Source organism: Saimiri boliviensis, chromosome 13 (assembly GCF_048565385.1).
Source record: "Saimiri boliviensis isolate mSaiBol1 chromosome 13, mSaiBol1.pri, whole genome shotgun sequence".
Lineage (NCBI taxonomy): Eukaryota > Metazoa > Chordata > Mammalia > Primates > Cebidae > Saimiri > Saimiri boliviensis.
The window spans coordinates 47,195,267-47,211,100 of record NC_133461.1 but is presented as its reverse complement, the minus strand read 5'-3'; positions in this window follow the sequence as shown (position 1 = coordinate 47,211,100).

Below are 15,834 nucleotides of genomic sequence, written 5' to 3'. Positions count from 1 at the left end.
TGATTTTCTTTCATTCAGTATGTACATGTTTTAGGACCCTTTGGAAGTTATATAATCTCCTTGAGCCCTATTTCCTATCTTTCATAGAATCCTTGAGGTTCATGTTATACAAGTACCAGCAAGCAAAGTTTTTTTCTGGCATATGAAGGTATTCAAAATAAGGTAAAATATCAAACCTCAGAGAAGTTTAAAATATAATATGCTCGATTTAGTCTTTGGGGTATATACTCAGTAAAAGGATTCCTGGGCCAAATGGAATTTGTATTTCTAGATCCTTGAGGAATCACCACACTGTCTTCCACAGTGATTGAACTAATTTACACTCCCACCCACAGTGTAAAAGTGTTCCTATTTCTCCACATCCTCTCCAGCATCTGTTGTCTCCAGATTTTTTAATAATTGCCATTCTAACTGGCAATATGGTATGTCAATGTGGTTTTGATTTGCATTTCTTTAATGACCAGTGACAATGAGCATTTTTTTTTCACATGTTTTTGGCCTCACAAATGTCTTCTTTGGAAAAGTGTCTGTTCATGTCTTTTGCCCACTTTTGAATGGGTTTGTTTGTTTGTTTTCTTGTAAATCTGCTTTAGTTCTTTGTAGATGCTGAATGTTAGCCCTTTGTCAGATGGGTATATTGAAAATTATTTTTCCCATTTTGTTGGTTGCCAGTTCACTCTAATGATTGTTTCTTATAACATGCGGAGAAATGCCAGATATAGGTGATGGGGGGATGGAGGCAGTAAACTACCTTGCCTAAACTACCTTGCCATATATGTACCTATGCAACAATCTTGCATGATCTGCACATGTACCCCAGAACATAAAGTAGTACTATATAATATATATAATGCTCCATGCTGGAGCCTAATACAGAGTAACCATATTGGTAAAAAGCGAAACAAAACAAAATTTCTAGCATGTCTAAATATTGGATTATCTTATCAGAAACATTTTTAAGAGAAGCTAAAATAATATTGGTGACAATGTTGAATTTCACCTGAGTCCTAAAAACCATGTTGGTTAAAAAATTCCTCTTTTTGTATTCAGAAAAGGCTTTCCCACAAAGACTCTCCATTCCCCATATGACTTAAGTTAAGATTTGCTCCACCCTTTCTACCAACTCCCATAAAACTGGAAGATGGCTCCCTTGCTTATATATGACAAAGCCAAAATGGACGTTTCCCCTTTTGCCTGAACCACCTAAAAGGACTGATGCAGACCCTCAAGCTCCCAGTTTTTTGTCTCAGGAAGGACTAGGTGAGATTAAAACTTTGTTCACCACTTGCTAGACATATATGTTTCAGACAATTGTAAGGGTTATAAAGATGCAATGCAGCAAGATAAGGATAGACCAAGGTAGGAAAAAACCCTCTGGCATAGAAAAGCTCCCTGCTTTGCATGGCTGTGTTAACTCCTTACACAGCACAGAAAAGAAAAAAAATCTTAAGAGCAGGGCAGGGACTTTCCTCAGGGAAAAAAACACTTCTTCCTCTATGTAAATGGGTTCCTTCAACAGGGAAAGACTCTTTTTTTATTGCATTTTAGGTTTTGGGGTACATCTGAAGAACATGCAAGACTGTTGCATAGGTACACACATGGCAGCGTGATTTGCTGCCTTCCTCCCCTTCACCTATATCTGGCATTTCTCCCCATGTTATCTCTACCCAACTCCCCACCCCCTGCTGTCCCTCCCCTGTTTCCCCCCAACAGACCCCAGTGTGTGATGTTCCCCTCCCTGTGTCCATGTTGTACCCTCATTCTAACTTGGATTGAGCTGGACCCCTTGGTCAGGAGGGCAAAGACCCACAGCATGTGTCAAGAGGAAGAAGTACCAGAACTTCAGTTTATTTAATAATGAATTTAAATAACTCAGCTTATTTATCTTCTCTTGATTATCACCCTCTTTCATAGGTAAGTCCACATAATATTCAGTACAGGGCTCAGGTCTGCTGACAGTTCCATGGGTCTGACATTCAAACCTCAGACCTGAGGTTTTAAAATTCCTTCACTTCAATATTTTTGTGACAATCATTCACCCTGTAAGTTTCTTGCTGATGCTGTAGCTCAATTCCATGCATGGACTCCTGCTTTGTTCTAAAATTAAGCTCACCTCAGGTTTGGCCAGGCAGCTCCAGCATTTTCCTTTCTGAGTTCACCTCTTGATAGTGGATTTCTAGTCAATCAATGACTAGAAACCTCTCTCATAAATATAGCCTCCTCCCTTCTCCACCTCCATCATACAACACACTAGCTATAGTAATATTATTTTGGTGCATGCTTATTGTGTACAATTAATCCATATCAATTAGTTTTCCTGCATCATTTGTATTTTCTACATAGCAGAAGCTACTATTATATCAGTTTTACAAATGTAGATGGTGAAAGGAAAGTTAAACAGTTCTTGTTCCCTTGAAGCTACATCCCAGCAGCAGAGAGAGTTATTAAATTGTTAATTGCAAATTAACTATTAAATGGCAATAGTAATAAATGCTGCAAGAAGATCAGAGTACACTAGGAACCCATCATGAACTACAGAACTGACTGCTTTGAGGAAGTCAGGAAAGTCAGGGACACACTCCTTGAGGAACTATTATTTGAGCTAAATTCCAAAAAATGAACTGAAATTAACTCTAACGATGGAAGAGAAAGAGAAGAGTGGGCATTTCAGAAGAAGAAAAAATAATAAACATTCTTCCTAAAGACATTGCAGAAAGGACCAAGATAAACACTGGGACTGGGGTGCTTAGACTGGAAGGAAGGGAAGCAGAGGATGAGCCTGTGGTTGTTAAATCAGGCTATGCAAGACATGAAGGCTGCAACAGGACTTTGTTATATCCTGAAAGCAAGGGGAGCATCTCAAAGGGATCTGGGAGGAATTATGGGAGATAGCTGGAATGAAAGCTGGGAAAATGGTTCACAAAGCATTGCAATACTGCAAGATGATGGAGTACTATGGAGGTAGATGGGAAGGAAAAAATAAATGAGATGAAGGCAAATTTGGTAGGAGGAATAAGCTGAATATCATGGCTGAATTAGCTATAGGGGAGAGAGTGATCAATGAATGGTAGCTAGCTAGACAAAGTGCTGTAACATTAATAAACCAGATTAATTATTATTATTATTTTTGATATGGAATCTCACTCTGGGGCCCAGGCTGGAGTGCAGTGGTGTGATCTCAGCTCACTGCAACCTCCACCTCCTGTGTTCAAGCAATTTTCCTGCCTCAGCCTCCTGAGTAGCTGAAACTACAGGCATGAGCCACCATGCCCAGCTATTTTTTTGTATTTTAGTAGAGATGTGAACCCCTGAGTTCAGGATCCACCCTCCTCAGCCTCCCAAAGTGCTGGGATTACAGGTTTGAGCCACTGCATCTGGACCCCAGAATGGTTATCTTTTACAGTGTTTAAAAGTTTTCTTACTTTAGGGTATCTTTCTAGGTTTGAGATTGTTTTCTTTCATGGTACACCTCTGCAATCTGGAATTAGGAAAATCTAGAGAAATCCTAGATTGACAGAGCCGTGAAGGGAAGTTCAGTCATGGAGAGGACCCAGATAGCAGGTGGCAGAAGAGTCAAACATTAAAACCAAGAAGTTAATACTTTACCAATATGGCATTAGGTACCAAGTGATTTATTTACAGTGCTGTATTCTTGGCACCTTTGGATAATATATATAATTTGTGAATACTATAATCACATAATTACTATTTATTGTCTACCTTCTATGAGTTATACATATTACCCCAGTTATGAATCCTAAGGCTAATACTCTAGGGGTAATATTCTTAATGATCATGCGGCTTTTCCACAATTAGAAAGGTGGTTCCTAGCAGAGGCCAGATAAGACCTAAGTCTGTGTTGCTCGGAGGCTGAAGCTTGAAGTCACTCTGCAGCACAGTAAAGCAGAGAAAGTAGGTGAAAAAGGTGTCATTGTTTCCTCACACTGCTGAGGGATGTAAATCTAAACCAAACTCTCAATTTCAATTGTGACCCAAGTCTAGCTAAATGCAGGGATAAGGTGGCCAAGGGATCTGAAATCCTCTTTTGGTTAGAGTTTCACATTCTGATTTGTCTCAGAGAAAATGGGTTAGGTGAGTCCATTTCTGTGGACTAACTTCAAAAGCCTTATATAGTGGAGAGTGGGCATAGGCGGAAGATGGAAGTGAAAATGCCAGGTACATTGTGGGGGCCATGAATAGGACCCATAGAAAGCAGGAAGTGATATATTTAAAGTACCTGACACCAGTTTAATACTTTTGAATGTACCAAATGAAAGCACAGTTAGTTTGTTTGATAGCTCCTCTCTGAAAATAAACCTATTGTTCAACTTAAAAGAAAGATCATCTTTAGTTTCTTTTCAGACAGGGAATGCTGAGATTCTTTCCCTATATTGCATACATGTTCAGGTGTCCATAGCTTCCAAATTCCTTTTTGATGTTTCTTAATCAAAATTTTCCTCCTCCTGCAAGATTGGCCAGATATCTCTGGTGTTAAAAGTTCCTCTAGCTTGGGAGATTCTAAGTATCCAGGAATATCTGCAAATGTACAATTTATGGCATGATTGTTCAAAGTGTTTTATAGGTTACTTTTGTGGTATAAAAATTATAGTCTAATCCTGTCTTTAGAATCACATCTGTTGAAACTGCTTTCGCACACAGCGCCATCCTAATCTGTCAGATGTAAAGACGATTGGTACAAAAAGACAATGGTAAAACTCGGAGATACTTTTTCTGCCCTGCATTAAACATTCCCTTGAGCTGTGTGTGGCACTGCAAGTAATGAGTTCCATCTGTATGTCACTGTCTTTTTCTATAGAGAAATCGCTTTCAAATGTTCTGAGTTAAGAACTACCTTCGAAGAAACTGTAAAAATAATGTGCTCAAAAAAAAAGAGGCTTATTTCTGAAGCTCAGCAGCACTTTCCATACACTGTCACCTTACTTCATTCTCTACTAAGTGAAGCCCTTCAGAGGAACTCACAGAAAATACTATCCAATTAAATACAGCTCTTTCCCCTTATCCATGGGGGATATGTTCCAAGATCCCAAGTGTCTACATGTAACCACAGATAGTACTGAACCCTATATATACTATGTTTTTTCCTATACATAAATCTCTATGATTAAGTTTAATTTGTAAATTTGTCACAGTTAAAGATGAACAACTCATAATGAAATTGAACAATTATAACAATATACTGTAATAAAAGTTATGTGAATGTTATCTGTCCCTCTAAATATCTTATTGTATTCTGCTCATTCTTTTTCTTCTTGTGATGATGTGAATGAAGAAATGCCCATGCGGTTGAAGTGAAGTGAGGTGACAGACATAGACACAGTGATGCAGCTTTAGGCTACTACTGATCTTCTGACTGTATGAGAAGGAGGGCATCTGCTTTGGGTGATCCTGGATCATAAACCCACATCGACGTCAACGGTTGGAGGTCAGGAGCAGGGAACGTTGACGACTAAGAGGCAGGTAGCATATACAGAGTGGGTAAGTTAGACAAAGGGGTAATTCACATCCCAGGGGACAGAGCAGAGCAGCATGAGATTTCATCATGCCACTCAGAATGGTATGAAATTTAAAATTTATGAAGTTTTCCTTTCTGTATTTTTCTATTTAATAGTTTTGGATTGTACTTGACCGTGGATAACTGAAACTACAGATATGTGAGGGAGTACTGCACCTCATAATAAAACTCCCAAATACATGTTCTTAATATGATTTCACCCAACTTACCTTTATTTAGCGTGTGATGGGGTCAGAGGTCTTTATAATGAGGAAACTGAACCCACTCAGAATTTTCACATGTACCATTAGAATCATGGAATTTAAGAGCTGGAAGAGCAAAGGCTGATAAAACTAAGATTAAGTCACTCTTTCAACAGCATGAATCAGCCATAGTGGGTCCTATTGGCCTTCATGAACAATCTGGGTTCATTTAGGGGCTCACAATGTAAGTGAAAGTGCAGAAAGAGAGTTCTAGAGCAAGATTACACAGACAAATAATGCCATAATCAGACAGGAAAACACTGGGCCAAACTATCGGGAAGGACTTTATTGCAAATAAGCTGTGGCAAACAAATTCTTCAGACCACTGTCCAGAAGGAAATATTCTCGAATTATAAAAAATACTTGGATTAAATAAAAAGCAAGAACAATTTGCCATTGTGATACACCGTAGAGGGCTTTATTACAGTCTGAAGTGTCTTCTAATATGGAGTCCCCGAACCCGCGGACACTGACTGGTACCTGTCTGTGGCCTGTTAGGAACCAAGCCACACAGCAGAAGGTGAATGGCAGGTGAGCAAGTAAAGCTTCATCTGTACTTACAGCTCTGCTGTTACTCACCTGAGCTGTGCCTACTGTCAAATCGGCAGCAGCATTCGATTTTCATAGAAATGCAAACCATATCGTGAACTGTGCATGTGTGGGATCCAGGTTGCATGCTCCTTATGAGAATTTAATGTCTGATAATCTACCACTGTCTCCTATCACCCCCAGATGGGACCATCTAGCTGAAGGAAAACAAGCTCAGGGCTCCCACTGATTCTACATTATGGTGAGTTATGTAATTATTTCATTATATATTATAATGTAATAATAATAGAAGCAAAGGGTACAATAAATGTAATGCACTTGAATCATTTCAAAACCATTCCCCACCCCCAATTAAATTAAATTAAAAAATTAATTATTCCATTAAAAGGAACCAGGACTCCTCAGAGAAATAAGTGATGCTAAGATTAGGGAAGGAAGTATACGAGAGAAGCCTGGGCCATTTTGCAGTGCCAGGAAGTAAGTGCTAAAAACAAGCAAAATAAATAAATAAATAAATAAATAAAAAATAAAACAATGGTGGAGTATGTCAAAGCCAATTGAAAGAACTCCCAATGGCCAAAGCTGGAATAACTTGAGGAAAAAAGCAAATAAATGGTGTTGAATTATAAACCACAGTATGTCATAGATAGCCATGAGTTTATCCATTATAAATAAATAAGCAAGTATATGGGACAAAAGAGACAACTTTCCAGTGCAGAAGAATCTTACTGGCGCTCTGCCTTTAAGGAGGTGGAAAATTATCTCTGTTCCTTAGATATGGGCTGCACATAATGACTCTTTAGATAGAAACTCTTTTCAAACTGTGTTTTTCCTCGGTTCCCACACTACCACAGCAATCATCAGTACAGAAGAAGACTTCTGTGACCAGATGTATGAGGATTTTTTCCCCCACACAGCAGCTGGATATTCCCAAATTTAGTTCCCACACTGTCTACCCAGAGACAGTGTCAGATTCCACAAGGTGAGGGCCAGTCCTTAAAACTTCCCTCACCAGATACTAGTTGCCAATTTGGGCCTCTGGAACTTCTGACCTATTGACTTCAAGTTCAGAGTCCCATGGCTCCCCTTCTTAGGTTCTATTTGGTTGCTGGAGCAGCTCACAGAACTCAGGGAAACACTTAACCCTTTGCCAGTTTTCAAAGGATATTACAAAGGAAACAGATGAATAGATGCACAGGGTGAGGTATAAGGAAAGAGGCATCAGGCTTTCATGTCCTCTGGGCACACCACCCTCCAGGAATCTCTATGTGTATAGCTATTAGGAAGCTCCGCAAACCCAGTCCTCTCGGGTTTTTATGGATACCTCTTTAGATAGATATGATTGATTCAACTATTGACGATGGTGATCAACTTGACCTGCAGCCCCTCTGCTCTCACGGAAAGTTGAGGATTGGGCTGAAATTTCCAACCCTTTAATTCTGTCTTGGTCTTTCTAGTGACCAGCCCTCACCCTGAACCTAACAGACAAGAAGCACACACAACAGACAGCACTTTGGAGAGTTCAAGGATTTGGGGAACTGTATGCCAGGAAATGGGAATGAAAACCAAATCTATTTTTCACAATATCAGAGTCACTTTCTTTCTAAGAGAACATTATAGAATGGGAAGATAATAAAGTAACTTCCGACAAACACTGCATTGAGACAGGAGATGAAGGCTAACATCAACAGTGATAAGTCATATTGATAGTATATACCCTTGACACAACGTGAAAAGAACGGCATTTTGCTTCTGTGGTCTTCCTCCCCCAAATATATCACTCCAGTCTAACAAAAAGAAAGTATCAGAAAAATCCCAATTGAAAGAGATTCTACAGAATAACTAACCAGGGCTCCCACTGATTCTACATTATGGTGAGCTGTAGAATTATTTCATTATATATTACAATGTAATAATAATAGAAGTAAAGTGCACAATAAATGCAATGCACTTGAATCATTCCAAAACCATCCCCCACTCCTAGTTCATGGAAAAATTTTCTTCTATGAAACTGGTCCCTAGTACTTAAAAGGTTGGGGACCTCTGTTCTAATACACTGTGTGATCTGAGAGACCAAAATAGACCCCTTTATCAACTAAGATGTACACAAAGGAAGGAAACAAAGTTACGAGTCAAGGGTTTAGAACCTGGCTGGCATGGCAAATTTCTACATTCCTAGGGCTAAATTCCTTAACAGTAGGAGCTAACAGCTACAACTCTGACTGGACAGAACACCAGCCTTACAAAAAAATTCTAGTAAATAACTGCAAATCTTAGGTCAGTTACAGCCAGCTTAAAGAGCCTGCACACAAATTTTCTTTGTGTCCTGTAATTCACCTCTTGACATAAAAAGGCAAATTCCACCATATTTTAACACTAAAACCCTTCCCAAAAATGAACATGGGATGTATGTTACACACGTTTGCCCAATTTGCGTGCACTTGGCTCCCTCATATATACGTATATATAAGAAATTATCAAGGTCATCAAAAACAAGGAAAGCCTGAGAAACTTATAAACAAGAGGAGCCTAAGGGACATGACAGCTAAATGACATATGGTATCCTGGATGCAATCCTGGGACAGAAAAAGGACATTAGATAGTAACTCAGGAAATATGAATAAAGTATGAACATTAGCTCTTCATAATGTGCCAACTAATTGTTGACTAATTGAAACAAATGTATCAGACTAATATAAAATGTTCATAACAATAAAAACTGGGTATGAGGAGTATATGGGAATTAATTTTATTGTTTTCACAATAATTCTGTAAATCTAAAACCATTCTAAATTTAAAGTTTGTTTAAAGTTTAAGTTTAGAAAAGGATAGAGAAATAATCTGTCCTTTGTTCTTGCATATGGTATACACAACTCTATTATAGAAAGTAAAGGTCATAATATTCTCTATTTGGAGTTGCTGAAATATTATCAACGGTTTTCAAACTGAATCATAGAGACATTTTTCTACATGAAACCTGGAGCCAGCCATTACAAATATTATCTATGCCACAATAGTTTTACATTACTGAAGACTAGTCCCATATTCTATGGAGCATAATTCAAAATTTCAAGATAGAAGCTACTATGTGTAAATCTCCTAACATTTTTCTCTTACCAGTAATGAAGCCTATATTTTGTCATGGTCAGTAGCCCTGCCAAGCTATTTCTCTCTTGGATATTCTCATGGATTTTTTTTCAACAGTGGCTGTTGTTCAAACTTACATAATAGAGTTGTCACACTTTATAAACTGTGTTGAATATTCTGATCCCTTTCATTTGAAGAGGTCCTCTATTTCATGCCCAACTAGCTTTGAGGTCCTTTCGAGATAATCAAGTAGTCATTGGTACCTTGCATGTAATAGCCACTGCTGCATGAAGGGTCCATAAATTCAATTCTCTGAGCAAAAGCCATGGAAAACAGAACCCTCCAGCTTAAATCACTTGCAAGCAACTCTATTAAATTTCAGAGGCTGACCCTGATAAACAAAATTTTGGAAGAAATCTTCTATTATTGTTTGTGCAATATCAGGTGGTTTAGATGTAAATTTCAACAACTGCTTTCTCCACAGAGTAGTAATATACATTCGTTTTCCAGGCTACATTTTTATTACATTGATGCTATTTTAGTGATTCAGCTACCTCAATGATTTGTGATCCACAGTCCCTGCAGCTCCAGATAGGCCATTGTCCTGATTCAGTGTGATAATATGATCTCTCCTGAGAATTCAGTCCACACTATAATTCCTGCTGCACATCAGATGGAGAGTTGCTGTGGCACATCCTAAACTAGTTACAAGTTAGAATTCCATCGAACTGGTATGGATTTCCATTTATTTATGGCTGACCCGAGGCTACTTTAGACACAGGTGAGTCTCTTTAACTTTATCTAATTGAAGTCTTTCCATGTTCTCCTGAAAAGAAGTATTACAGACTCGAGTTCTCCATTACCAAAAGCATTATCTATAAATCTCCCCTAAAGCCTGTAGCGTTCCTCCAAAATGCTTCAGTTAGAAACACCTTTTTAAAATATATAATACATTTCTGCTTTATCGATAATTTTTAAAAGCCATACATCTTCCCTTATCAGAATCAAAGCACAACAGCAAGAAATAAAAGATATCTTCATTCTTATCTTTTCCATTTTAGAACGGGAAGGTATAGTATTAGGAAGCTAGCCTAGGCAAACAACAAACAAAAGCCTCAAAATGTCTAAGGAGTAAATGAAAACATGAGCCACGAATATACATATATGCCTGCATATGTGTGTAGATATATACACGCACACTCAGAGATGTATGTTTATAGCCAATACAGACACATAGATATAAATTCCTGATCTGCAGAGAAGCCACAGAAAGCGAGCTCTTAATTTTTCACATTTTGTTTTTAACAGATATACTTAATCTTAAAGAAGGCACATTTTTAACTAAAGTTAAAGGATAAATAGAAGAAAGATTCTAACTTGAAAAAAGTATTTATTTATTGACTAGTTTCTTCTCATTGATGTTGATTTTACTCTCATAACAGTAGAATTCTTAGTCAACATTTTAAAATATTTTGTATTCCTTTATCAACCTCAAACTTAGTCCTCCTTCTCATCACTGCCACAAATAAAGTAGTATAAGTAAAAAGCAACACTCCTTTATACTTGTGACCAATGTATGGATTATTACTATTCTCTTAAATATTTAAGAGCTTATCTAACCTACAAAGAGCACAGTAACTGATCTTAAATCACGAGGTTTCTAAAATAAATTCTATTTATTTACTTGCCATGGCTAACTTACACTAACATCAATGAGCACTACAACATTCTGACTTGTCAGTGACCTAAGTGGTGTTCAGGTCACAGTTCTCCGAATAAAGACCAATTACTTTTGTACCTTTCAAACACCTATTTTGAATTAAGGTAAAATACACAATATTTATTTTAAAATACTCTCAAGGTCCATTTTACATAATTTAAGTGTGTACATCTCATAATATAACAAAAATTTTATAGGTTTTGATATCAGAAAGATTAAACATCAGGTCTTGCCACACTGGCTATGGAGCTAAAACAAGTTATGGATCTTGCCAAACTCAGTTTCATATTTGTGATATAGAGGCAAAAAATCTTATCTTTTAAATAAATTGTTTCCTTAAAGGATTAAATTACAAAATAAATACAAATCAGAGCATGATGCCTGGCCTCTAGGAGAAAATATGTGTATATATATTAAATACTAAATATGTCCCTCCCTCATTACTTTGTAAAGAAAAAGCTTTGGATTTAAACTTTCATTTCTTCTTTGATTCAACAAATACACATCAATCACCTTAACTATTCCAGGCACTGTGCTAGGCATTACTCCAATGGTAGACAAAAAGAGACACAGGTTTTACTTCAATTAAGGTTGTATTGGTAAGAAAAATATGTATCTGTGTGTCCTTGAGCAAGTATCTAGATGTTCTTTGTCTTCTATTTCTTCATCTATTAATAAAAGATAATGACTTTAATATTATGAGATTAAAATGAAATGAGACACCATATAAATATGATTTGTAAACTATTATTTATATTTATTGTATGTTATATACGTGTGTGTGTATACACACACTATGTGTGTATGTGCATATATATACACACACTATGTGTATATGTGTTGTCAAAAGAGAAATATTTAAAGATACCTCAATATTAAAGTGAGAGGAAGATGGAAATTACTTGATATGTTCAAAAAAAAATTGAGGTAAGAAAGCAAATAGGTAATCCAAACTATAAAATACTTTCCATCTAGTTAGGCTTATGTGCTGTAAACTTTACTTATGAAGTACTCACTGAGCTGTTAGCATTTGAAATGTCTGCACTGGGTCAGTTCTGTTCTTGACAGCTTCAGCTCCCAACCCTACACCTGGTACGTGGCGATCACTTTGTAAATGTTTCCAGAATAAACGGAAATTCATATATTTGTGGTTAAAACACACACACATACAAGCAAACAAAATACATTTTAAGAACAAATTTTAAAATCCATTTTAAATGGCAAAATGTTAAAAAGAACATCCTATGACAATTTACTTAAAGTTGTATAGGTAAGGAAGAGAGATTTCTAGCTGTAATACTTTTGATCCAAAGTTACCCATTTAGCCTTGGCTGTTTATCTACTCAGCAGAAATCCTGTAGATGACAGCACAAGAATCTTCAGATTTATCCAAGATTATGAGAGTGTCTATTTGCCAAAAGCACTGTCACTTCTTGTAGGTCAATAAATACAGAGCAGTATTGGAGTAGGAACATGATCATTACTAGATTCTGGGGTAAAAACAGGTTATAAAGAGTAAATATACAATTATGTAGTGAGAATTTAAAAATGCATTTATTTTAAATGCAATTACATAAACATTAGAAAAGTACTATTCAAGTGCAATTCTGGAAATGTGCAAGGTGAGAATCGTCTACTATGCTCCCTATAGGACACAATTCTTGTTAGTTTCTCATATTAGTAGTTTACCCTGCATTATTATTGTATTTTCTATGTAGGTTACAAAATGAAAGACGTTTCCCCCTGTTCATAGACAACACAAAGTGTCATTTACTATGTTTCATGAAGCCCGAATAGTTTACATTTTATAAGCTATACATTTTTATATAATCTTAATGAATATAAATGTTTTTCCAGGACTAGTTGTTTAGTTTATAAATTATAGGAATTTCTCTTTAATCATAGTTAGGGAAAAATTATAGAAATAATTTTATCTCTATGAATAAATGTTTCCAAAACAAATCATTTCTGGTATCTAAATATATTTAAAAAGTATTCTATTTTATAATTACTTTAGATATTATTATTACATTTTAAAGAGAATATCAATTAATTTATAACTGTGCAACATTTCTTTAAGCAACTCTGAATTTTCTAACTTGGTAGGATGTCTTTAATAATGATAATATTAGTGACAATAACATTAGTGGCAACAATAGTGATGGTGTTTGTGGTAGTCATAGTTGTAGAGGTACCTAGCACATAAATTGCTTTTACCGTATGTCAGTCAAGTACAAATATTAATATATTTATTCCTTCTAATAATCCTTTTTTTATTGCGTTTTAGCTTTTGGGGTACATGTGAAGAACATGCAAGATTGTTGCATAGGTACACACATGGTAGTGTGATTTGCTGCCTTCCTCCCCATCACCTGTATCTGGCATTTCTCCCAACGCTAACTTTCCCCAACTCCCTACCTCCCGCTGACCCTCCCCTATTTCCCCTCGATAGACCCCTCCCTGTTCCCTGTGTCCATGTGTTCTCATTGTTCAACACCCGCCTATGAGTGAGAACATGCACATGAATGTTCATTGTACCACTGTTTATAATAGCCAAGACCTGGAACCAACCCAAATGCCCTTCTAATAATCCTTTAAGGTGGCATTCTGATCTTAATTTCACAAAGAAATTTTGCTTAAATATATACTCCCAATCATAAAGCTAGGAATGAGTGAATCAGCATTCAAACACAAATAGTCTGACTTCAGATTGGGTTTGGAAACTCTGCAGTAATGACTTTTTGTAGGCAACAATGGTAGCCAAGTAGTTATAGTTAAGCAACAGAGGGAGATCTATTTACAACTTGGAAGAATCGATTGATTCTGATTTCATGCTGCACAGAGGCCTGATTAGTATATACCTCTATTACAGTTGGATAAAATGTTGAATTGGCTACATTATTATAGAAACATTACTTAGGCCCATAGTTTTTTAAATAGTATTTTATTACTCAGATTATAAACATAAGAATTTTTAATCATTACAAACATTGCCACGTGGTTAAAAATATCAACGATCTTATGCAGTTTAAAGACTTTTGCTTTCCAAATTAAAGAATAAACACACTTCCTCAAGGACAGAATGCTCAAATTGGATGATTGCTATATACTTAAAATAAGTTAAACTTAACTACTCATATAATATTAAGGTAAGAGCATAAGAATACCTCTCCTTAACACAATTTATATTTATCTATTTATTTATCATTTTATTTTGTTTTTAAGGTAAAGTCTTGATCTGTTGCCCAGACTAGAGTGCAGTGGTGCAATCTCAGCTCTCTGCAAACTTCACCTCCCCTGTTCAAGTGATTCTCCTGTCTCTGCCTCCTGTGTAGCTGGGATTACATGCACCCGCTGCCACACTTGGCTAATTTTTATATTTTTAGTAGAAATGAGGGTTCATCATCTTGGCCAGGATGGTCTCAAACTCCTGACCTCATGATCCACCCGCCTTTGCCTCCCAAAGTGCTGGGATTGCAGGCGTGAGCCACCACTCACAGCCTCACAATTCATATTTAGTAAGTGTTGTATCACCAGGTAGAATGTCTTAATATTTAAAACACAAGAGGCTTCTGAAATGTTTAGAAATAATTTAGGAAATTAAGTAGGGAATTAATAGATCATAGGAACATTTGGTTTACATAATATAAAACACCCTGCTAACTGGAATTTTTTTTCGTATTTCTGAAACTATTCATTTCATTGAGACACATAAAATAATATAATTTAAACAGATACAAATTAACTGACAAGGAAGAAAAAGAGTCAGTTCAATTATGTAAAAAAAATTTTAGCCAACACTTAACTGCTTGAGTGCCAGTCTGGAGCTGAAGTTGGGGAGATTTTTAGTTAACAGGAGAGCAGGTTAAACTCTAGAGACTCTTCATCCTGTTGTTTTGACCCCTACACCCAACTCAGCTGACGTTTGACAGTCTAGAGTCTATACTTTTATCCTCTCCTTAATAGCTAATTATTAGGCAAGATGGTGAATGGTTCAAGCAAACAAAAATGAATTTATAAGAAAAAATCTTGAGACATCTAAGAACCAGCAGCCATATGAAAGAAAGACAATAAACAAAATCATCTCTTTAAGCAAATCTGAATTTTCTAACCTGGGAGGATGTCTTTAATAATAGCAGAAGAAAGAAGTAGAATCAATGGAGTGGTCAAAGCAAAACTTTAATATATGGATATAAATATGTTTTATAATGTAAATAACAATAGAAATCTGAAGGAAGAACAAGCTGCTATGAAAAAATTGGAGATAGATTAAAAATATAGTTAAATAAAATATTCAATAGATGGCTAAAAAATATAATTAAATAAAATATTCAATAGATGGCTAAACATTAGGAAGAGTATTGCTAAAGAAGTAATTTGTGATATAGATAAATAATTATATAGTGACATAAAGATTGGAGAAGTCTTCAATAAAGAAAGAAGATGAAATACTTACATGAAGGATAAATAAAAAAGAAGTGGAGATATATGAAAGAAAGTGAAAAGTGGTAGGAGAAATGAGATAAGGAATATGGGAAGATATAATGAGTCTCTTTTATAAAGATTAAAGAAAATAAATATAAAAGTTGGATTGAAAAATATTACCAGTAAGAATAAAATAAATCTTAAAATTATCAACCACTAAAGACAGAGAAGAAACAAAGCACCAAGAAACAATAATCAGATTATCATGAGAATTTTCA